The sequence below is a fragment of the Triticum aestivum genome, chromosome 6D (assembly GCF_018294505.1).
Source record: "Triticum aestivum cultivar Chinese Spring chromosome 6D, IWGSC CS RefSeq v2.1, whole genome shotgun sequence".
NCBI classification, from domain to species: Eukaryota; Viridiplantae; Streptophyta; class Magnoliopsida; order Poales; family Poaceae; genus Triticum; species Triticum aestivum.
This window is the reverse complement of record NC_057811.1, coordinates 224514880-224524410: the sequence shown is the minus strand read 5'-3', so window position 1 is coordinate 224524410 and position 9531 is coordinate 224514880.

Genomic DNA, 9531 nt, shown 5'->3' with positions numbered 1-9531 from the left:
CCCTTTACAACAAGCTCTTCCTCACCTCAATAAACTAGGAACATCTCTTTAGCCCTTTTCAGGTACTTCAAAATAGTCTTTACCGCTGCCCAGTGACTCTCACCTTGGTTGGCCTGGTATCTGCTCGTTAGGCTTATTGCAAAAGCAACATCGGGCCTTGTACATATCATGGCACACATGATGGATCTGATTGCCGAGGCATACGGAATCCTACTCATCCTGCTTCGCTCATCAGATGTCGAAGGACTCCGAGTCTCGCTTAGCCTTATACCATGTGAGAGTGGCAAGAACCCTTTCTTCGCCTCACTCATGTTGAACCACTTCAACACTTTATCTATGTACATGCTCTGCCTTAAGCCAAGCAGCCTTCTCGATCTATCTCTATAGATCTTAATGCCTAAAATATACACTGCCTCACCAAGGTCTTTCATCGAAAACTTGCCATTCAATGACTCCTTGACCGAGTTCAACATCGAAACATCGTTCCCGATCAACAATATGTCATCCACATACAAGATCAAAAACACTATCGAGCTCCCACATAACTTCTTGTATAAACAAGTGTCCTCTTCGCTTTTAATGAAACCGAGACCAGTGACGACCTCATCAAAACGAATATTCCAGCTCCGAGATGCTTGCCTCAACCCATAAATGGATCTCTTGAGCTTGCATACCTTACTAGCGCTAGTCGGATCGACAAAACCCTCAGGCTGTATCATATACACGTCCTCGGTTAAATTTCCATGAAGGAAAGCCGTCTTGACATCCATCTGCCATATCTCATAATCAAAATATGCAGCTATAGCTAGTATGGTCCTCACCGACTTCAGCATCGCTACCGGCGAGTAAGTCTCGTCATAGTCAATTCCTTGAACTTGTCCATAACCCTTAGCGACAAGTCGAGCTTTGTGGATCTGAACATTTCCATCCACATCAGTTTTCTTCTTAAAGACCCATTTGCAACCAATGGTTGTTACGCCAGGCGGCGGATCAACCAAGTCCCAGACTTGATTCTCATCCACGGACTTTAACTTGGATCTCATGGCCTCCAGCCATGCCTTGGAATCTGGGCTCACCATCGCTTCTCCATATGTGGCTGGCTCGTCGCTTTCTAGCAATAATACATAACGCACTCTGCGCAATCTTTCCGGCCTCCGTGGTTCCGGTGCCGCTTCCACTACGGGTTCCCTGACTGACTCCGGTATGATCTTATCACCAGCCGAGCCGTCCCCAAGTGGTCCTCGAATTTCTTCGAGTCGAACCGTCCTCCCACTGGCCTCCCGACTGAGAAACTCTTTCTCAAAGGAAACCCCATTCCGAGCAACAAACACTTTGTTCTCTTCCCGGTTGTAGAAGCTATATCCCAAGGTTTCCCTCGGATATCCCACGAATATGCATTTATCCGACTTAGGTGTAAGCTTGTCTGACATAAGTCGCTTGACAAATGCTACACAACCTCAAATCTTTAGAGAAGACAAACTGGGAGTATTCCAGTCCACATCTCATGTGGTGTCTTGTCTACGGATTTTGATGGTACCCTGTTAAGTGTGAAAGCTGCAGTTTCTAGATCATATCCCCAGAATGACAAGGGTAAATCCGATTTGCTCATCATTGAATGAACCATGCCCAACAAGGTCCTATTCCTCTGTTCCGACACACCGTTTCTCTGTGGCGTACCCGGAGGTGTGAGCTGAGGTATTATACCTCGGCTTTTCAGATGATCATCAAACTCTTGGCTCATGTACTCACCTCCACGATCTGATCGTAGAAGTTTTATAGTCTTGCCGAGCTGATTCTCAACCTCGTTCTGAAACTCTTTGAACTTTTCAAAAGTTTCTGACTTGTGCCTCATCAAATAGATATATCCATATCCACTCAAGTCGTCGGTAAAAGTCACGAAGTACTGATAGCCACCTCTGGCAGTTGTGCTCATTGGTCCACACACATCACTGTGTATCAGTTCCAATAGCTCGGACACCCTCTCGCAACTCTTTGCGAAAGGAGACTTAGTCATCTTGCCAAGCAAGCATGATTCGCATGTCTCGAATGACCCGAAGTCGGACGAAGTTAGGAGCCCATCATCATGGAGCTTCTTCATGCGTTTCAGACTAATGTGTCCAAGCCGGCAATGCCAGAAGTATGTCGGATTTATCTCATTAGGCTTATGCCTCTTGACATTCACGTTATAGACCGGTTCCTGTTCTAGATTCAATATAAATAGCCCATCAACAATGGGTGCATAGCCGTGGAACATACCATTCAAATAAAACGAACAACCATTGTCCTTTAAATTGAATTCATAACCCTGACTCATCAAACATGAGGCAGAAATAATGTTCCGACTAAGTGCAGGAATGTAATAACAATTATTCAATTCCAAAATAAATCCAGAAGGAAGCTGGAGCTGCATCGTGCCGACCTCCAACGCGGCAACTCTTGCTTTGTTGCCGACCCTGATGTCAATCTCCCCTTGTGCCACATGCCTAGTTCTTACCAGCCCCTGCATCGAGTTGCAAATATGAACAATCGATCCGGTATCAAATACCCAAGAGCTACTAGGTATGTCAGCAAGGTAAATGTCTATAACATATGCAACAAGTGTACCTTTGCCTGAAGAAGAATTTCCGGCCTTCTTGCCATGCTCTGCAAGCCACTTGCTACAGTTCCTCTTCCAGTGACCGGTCTCCTTGCAATGATGGCAAATGGTCTTCAAGTCCGGTCCAGACTTTGGCGCAGCGGCGGAGGTTGCCATCTCCGTGCCCTTTGCCTTAGCCTTTTTCTTGGACCAACTCTTCTTGAAATTAGCCGATTTCTGCACCATCAACACTTGATGCGTGCCTTTCTTGATATCCTGCTCTTCCACTTTAAGCATCCAATGCAATTCAGTGAGCTTCTTATCCATGCCATGCATATGATAGTTCGAGATGAACGTCCCATAGCTGGGCGGAAGAGAACCCAGAACTGCATCAGTAGCGAGCTCATCCAAGAGCGGGAAGCCCAACCTATCCAAAGCTTGCACATATCCGATCATCTTGATCACATGTGGGCTCAGTCGATCACCTTCCTTCAGCTTGCAACCCATCAAGGATCGCCAGACGCTGAACCTTTCGGTCCTAGCATGTGTCTGAAACATGCTCTTGAGACTCTCGATCATATCGTAAGCCTCAACATTTTCGAAATGTTGTTGCAAATCGGGCTCCATACAAGCTAGCATCAGACAACTGATCTCCGTTGATTCATCAACGAGTTTCTGGTAGGCATTCTTAATTGTGGCATTAGCATTATCGGCAGGTTCCTCTGGAAGTGGATCCTCTAGAACATGTTCCTTTTTATCGTGCTTGAGAACAATTCTCAAATTTCTATACCAGGTGGTAAAGTTTGTTCCATTCAGTTTATCCTTTTCCAGAATTGATTTTAATGCAAAGTTGGGTTGAGCAGGTGGTGCCATTGATCTACAACAGAAAATATGCAATCACTAAGCAATGTGTTTATGTAGAGTAATTCAAGCCTAAACAAAAATACTCCCACTGAATCGGCATCCCTCCGCAAACTCTCAGTGATTCAGGATCCGACTAGCACATGCGACTAGTGAGCTGTAGCATCACTGCTAGACAACATGCCTATCCGGTAAGCAACTCCTTGCTAATCGTATCTCTATACGACTCCTGTCGGTCGGGAAGGTATCTCATACCCCGGATCCCAACCTTCTTTGCCACAAGGCCCAAAACCGTTTGGATAGCCTTGTCAAGTTAACTTGATGCAGTGCATGTCCGTGTCCGACACGAACCCTTCAGTTCAAGGACACCCAGCAGCACCTCAATTTTATGAGCCCACTACTAGACGTACTTGACGTGCGAAAGTGCAACATCGGGAATGGCAAATTGCTTGATATTAACGAGTGATCTTTCTACCATTCTAACATGCATAGAAAACAAGAAGCATAACAATCACAAATAAACATATATTGTGAAATAGTATGGCTCCTTCATGGACGTTCTTCCAGGTCAGCTCCGACTCCGATGACCATCTAGGAACTCCATCTTGTTTGTCACGCCGGGACGCTAAGCCACCAACCTGATCTCTATTATCCAACTACTACAACTAGTAATGAATTTTACATAGAGTCACAAGTCGACATGCAGGTCATTATACATTATAATGACAGCACTTTGGCTCCTGCCGGCTGACAAACATGACACGCAGGCCATGTATAATTTACACACATGCATCACATACACATGAGTCATACTATTCACATCAAACCCTGCAAAATAAAGTTACGTATAGAATCGCATTCTACTGGTTTGAGTGATCGTGTATGAAATACAAGGCGCTACGCACACGCGGTCCCGCTAGCTGGTTAGGGGGCGGGGTTCGAAGGGGCAGTGCCCGAGGTTTTCGTAAATCATAGATCACATCTGCACTTCGATCACGCTGATTTTTCTGATCTGACCAACTCATCGATTATCGCGAATCTGATTCGGATTTACGTTTCACTGTTAACCCCGATGGCGGATACCGACCGGTATGGGTAGGTTGTGTCACGATCTCATCGATCTCGATTGACAGAAAACATAGCCTCATCGATCCCCATGTGCAGTTGATCTCATCAACCATGCACACAACCGATCTCATCAACGACAACAGATCTCATCTGCCGCCTCCACCTATCTAATATGCATACAATCTGAAACCAAATCCTATAGCAGAGGCTCTGATACCACTGTTGGGTTCTATGGTACGGTGCGTTGACTGCAAATTAAAATTTTCCTACATGCAGAACAACCAGGAACATGCTACGGGAGATGGATCACAGTTCGTTACCACTAGACGCGCAGTGCCGTGCAGCGGAAGAAGAGTTGGGGCAGCGCATCCGCGTGGTTCGTCTCCTCCTCGTCCGATGTCCCTCGAACAGCCGATCGTCGGATCCCTCGTACAAGTTCGCCGGAGCGGCGTAGGTGCACCGCCTCTAACGGTATCCGCGCGTGCAGCAGGAACATCGTGCGGCGGACTGCTTGGTCCGATCACACAACCGACGGCGAGTGGAGGTGTCTATTCGCAACACATGCAAATCCTAGTGACAGCGCTGAAGCGATCAACCGCATGAGTGTGCCGCACCCCACTTTATATAGGCATCCGTCACTAGCTCAACACTTGGGCCTCGCACGGATCCTTAAGCCCATAAGTCTACTCAGCAACAATCCGAATACAGCTCGGATCACATCGGACCAGTGCCTTCAGATCCGACCTCGTAGGTTCCTTCTCTTAAGCGCGCGACCCCTTAGGTTCAAGCCGGCTTGGTCGCAGTTCGGATCACCTCCGAACTGCATGGTTGGTAGCGGCCCCTAGCAAGGCATGCTGAACACCAAGCAGACTATGAAACTGGTTAGGCGAACCTGTACATCATACTTCCATTCCTTTTTCCACATGATATATGTTGTCGGGCTCAAGGCGTGTGTGTCATCCTTGTGCTAGCCCGACCACTTTCTCGTTCTAGTGATGCCGACTATAAACCGGATTATCTCATAATCCTTGTCGCATGGCCATGCTTATCCTGGTCGGATCACACGAGGGGCCCAGAGTACATCTCTCCTGATCGGAGGGGCAAATCCCATCTTGCTCGACCATGTCTCGCGGCATTGGTCTGGACAAGCCCGAAACCTACCTTTGTAACTACCCAATCACGGAGTAGCGTTTGTTCGGCCCAAAGCAAGTTTGTCACCACCCCGAGTACATGTGCCAGCTCAGGTCTTAGGACATAGAATGTATGGTGTACTAGAGACTCACAGATGACATATCACTGCGTCTCATAGTTGGGTCTGTCCGACTCGGACCTTATCTCGACTCGGATCCGACTACGTCGAATCCGACCAGATCCTTCCAAGTCCATATTATCCGGTTAGCATCCAATGCTGCATGGCTAGTGAGACCAAGCCATCGACCGTGTCATATGCTAGTCTAATTGGCCGCGCATCCACACAACCCTTTCGACTAGGGACCTTTTAGGACAGTCATCATACAATGCATAGTCCCACAAACAAGTCGCGTACTTGCTGATACACATCATTGATAATGTCCAAGGACTATCTTTATTCATAAACACATAGGAAATATCATCATACATGATTGCCTCTAGGGCATATCTCCAACAGTTGCGCTGTGGCTTGCCGTTGCCATCCCTGGCTTCAAAGGTGCTAGGGTCGCTGGTGCTATTGCTTCTGCGAGCTAGCAAGCTATCTTCTCCCGCACAAAAGCGGGTCATAAGTGTGTTAAGGGATTCCATGGACTTTGGTTTTTCTTGGCCGAGGTGTCGGGCGAGCCACTCGTCTCGGATGCTGTGTCTAAAGGCCGCGAGGGCTTCGGCGTCCGGACAGTCCACAATTTGGTTCTTTTTAAATAAGAACCTGGTCCATAGCTTCTGAGCTGATTCTCCGGGTTGCTGGACTATGTGACTACGGTCATCGGCGTCTGGAGGCCGAACATAGGTGCATTGGAAGTTATCTCTAAAGGCATCCTCCAAGTCTTCCCAGCTGCCAATAGAGTTTTCTAGGAGGCTGTTTAACGAGTGACGTGCTGGTCCCTTTAATTTTAGCGGGAGGTATTTGATGGCATGGAGGCCATCACCGCGGGCCATGTGAATATGGAGAAGAAAATCTTCTATCCATACTGCGGGATCTATAGTACCATCATATGATTCAATGTTCACGGGTTTAAACCCTTCAGGGAACTGGTGCTCCATCACCTCATCGGTGAAGCATAAGGGGTGTGCGGTGCCTCTGTATCAAGCGATGTCGCGGCGCAGTTCGGATGAAGTCCGAATGCGGTTTTCGGCCCCAGTGAGGTTGTGCCTGTCGCGCCAGGCATGATGGCCGGCCTCTCGTGTTGGAGCACACCCCCTTGACCCATAGATTGATCTTGTCTGACCGGCTCTATTGTCCAGGTCCTTGCGTAGGTCATAGGTATAGCCCGGGACCGCTGCCTCCCTGCCTCAACGGTGGGGTGGCGCAGGCTGGCGTTCGGCGTAAGTAGCCGGTCAATCCCGTCCACGTGGTGGTCGGTCAGGTTTGTCAGCGGGTTTATACTTTGGTGGTATTGGCTCAAGGGCCTCGTCGTCAAATTGTGGTAGCAGCTTGCGCTTCGGGTAGCTCTTGGTTGGGCATTCGAGGCCATATTCCTCGGCTGCCAGGACTTTAGTCCATCTGTCGTTGACCGTATCCTGTTCAGCTTGGAGTTGTTGTTGCTTCTATTTTAGGCCTCTCGCAGTGGCGATTAGCCGGCGCTTAAAGCGCTCTTGTTCGAGGGGTTCCTCCGGCATGATGAAGTCTTCGTCACCGAGGCTCACATCCTCTTCGGAGATCAGTAGGTGGTTACTATCCTCCGAGTCCTTGTTCTCGACTGGATCGTCGGGGTTAAATTTCCCATCCTCCCAATCATCCTGTTCGGATGTTGGCTCGACAGGGGCTTCGGGGTCTTCGGCATTCTCCGGAGTGTTATTGTCTCCGGTGCCGGTATTGCTATCTTTTTCGTGACACGGTTTTGAGCGGCGCCGCTGACGTCGATGCTTTGGAGGTGCTTCAGCAGGCTTGTCCTCAACCGGATCCTTCTTGCCGTCAACGTCCTCCTCTTTCGGTGTGTCTGCCATGTACACGTCATATGTGGAGGTGGCCGTCCAACGTCCGTAAACGGAGGGTCTTGGCCTTGTTCGTCTCCAGCATCGTCGTCCATGCCGTCGATGTCTTTGGAGGCGTAGTCAACCATGTCGGTTAAATCTTTGACACTGGCTATGAAGTGGGTGGTGGGTGGGACGTAAAATTCCCCGCTCTCAGCCCCTAGTCTGGGCTGGGCATAATTCGGAAGTGATTCCTCTGTAATGGCGAGGGGTCGCATTAAGTCTAGAGCCTCGTTTAGGAGCAAGGTTTGGACAGGGAAGCGGGAGTCCGCGGGGCTGGCCGGGGTGAGAGGCTCCTGGCCATGCCCGCTTGACGTGAACCTCGAGAATTTGGATCTGGAGTCCAAGGGAGAGTCCGGCACTATAGCGACAAGGGGAGCCCGGTTCGTCTTCGGGTTTGCCGATGATGCAGTCCCCTCTAGATCTCCGATAGCAAGTTCCATAATTGGAGGGAGTCCGGCGGGCTCTAAACTCCCGTCTTCGGACCTGGTAGTCTGCTCTGGATCTAAGGCCAGAGCGACGGTCAGGGCCGCGAACCCTTCGAAGACCAAATCTCCTCGGATATCAGCTACATAGCTCAGATTTCCAAAACTGATCTAATGACCAGGGGCGTAGCTGTCGATCTGCTCAATGTGGTCGGTTGAGTTGGCACGCAGTTCGAAGCTGCCGAATACGAAAATTTGGCCGGGGAGGAAAGTCTCCCCCGAGACGGCATCATTGTGGATGATCGAACGAGCCATCGAACCTTCTGTCGACAGCACAAAGGAACACTCAATGAAAGCACCAATGTCGGTCTCAAAACCGGTCGCTCTCGGGTAGGGGGTCCCGAGCTGTGCGTCTGAGGATCGAAGGTAACAAGAGGCAGGGGACACGATGTTTACCCAGGTTCGGGCCCTCTTAATGGAGGTCATACCCTACTTCCTGCTTGATTGACTTTGATGAGTATAGGGGTTACAAGAGTTGATCTACCTCGAGATCGTAATGGCTAAACCCTAGATGTCTAGCCTATATGATTATGATTGCCTCTACGGACTAAACCCTCCGGTTTATATAGACACCGAGGGGCCTAGGGTTGTACAGATTCGGTTTACAGAGAAAGGAATCTTCACATCCAAACGCCAAGCTTGCCATCCACGCAAATGAGAGTCCCATCCGGACACGGGGGAAGGCCTTCTATCTTGTATCTTCTTGGCACATTAGTCCGGCCCATATCACATAGCCCGGACGCCCCGGGACCCCCTAATCCAGGACTCCCTCAATAATACTTAAGGCGTTACTCCGTTCTTATGAACTCAATACTCTAGATGCATGCTGGATAGCGGTCGATGTGTGGAGTAATAATAGTATCTGCAGGCAGGAGTCAGTCTACTTGACATGGACGTGATGCCTATATTCATGATCATTACCTTGGATATCGTCATAACTTTGCGCTTTTCCATCAATTGCTCGACAGTAATTTGTTTACCCACTGTATGTTTTCTTCCAAGAGAGAAGCCTCTAGTGAAACCTATGGCCCCCTGGTCTATTTTCCATCATATATTTTCAGATCTATAAACTAAAAAACCAAAAAATACCTTGCTGCAATTTTATTTATATTTAATTTAGTTTGCCTTTTTATTTACCTTTTATACCTATCTCTATTAGATCTCACTCTTGTTCGAGACCGTGAAGGGATTGACAACCCCTTATTCGCATTGAGTGCAAGTGTTTGTTAGTTTGTGCAGGTGCACAGATTGGAGACTTGCTTGTGCCTCCTCCTGGATTGATACCTTGGTTCTTATCTGAGGGAAATACTTATCTCTACTTTGCTGCATCACCCTTTCCTCTTCAAGGGAAAAATCAACGCAAGCTCAAGAAGTAGT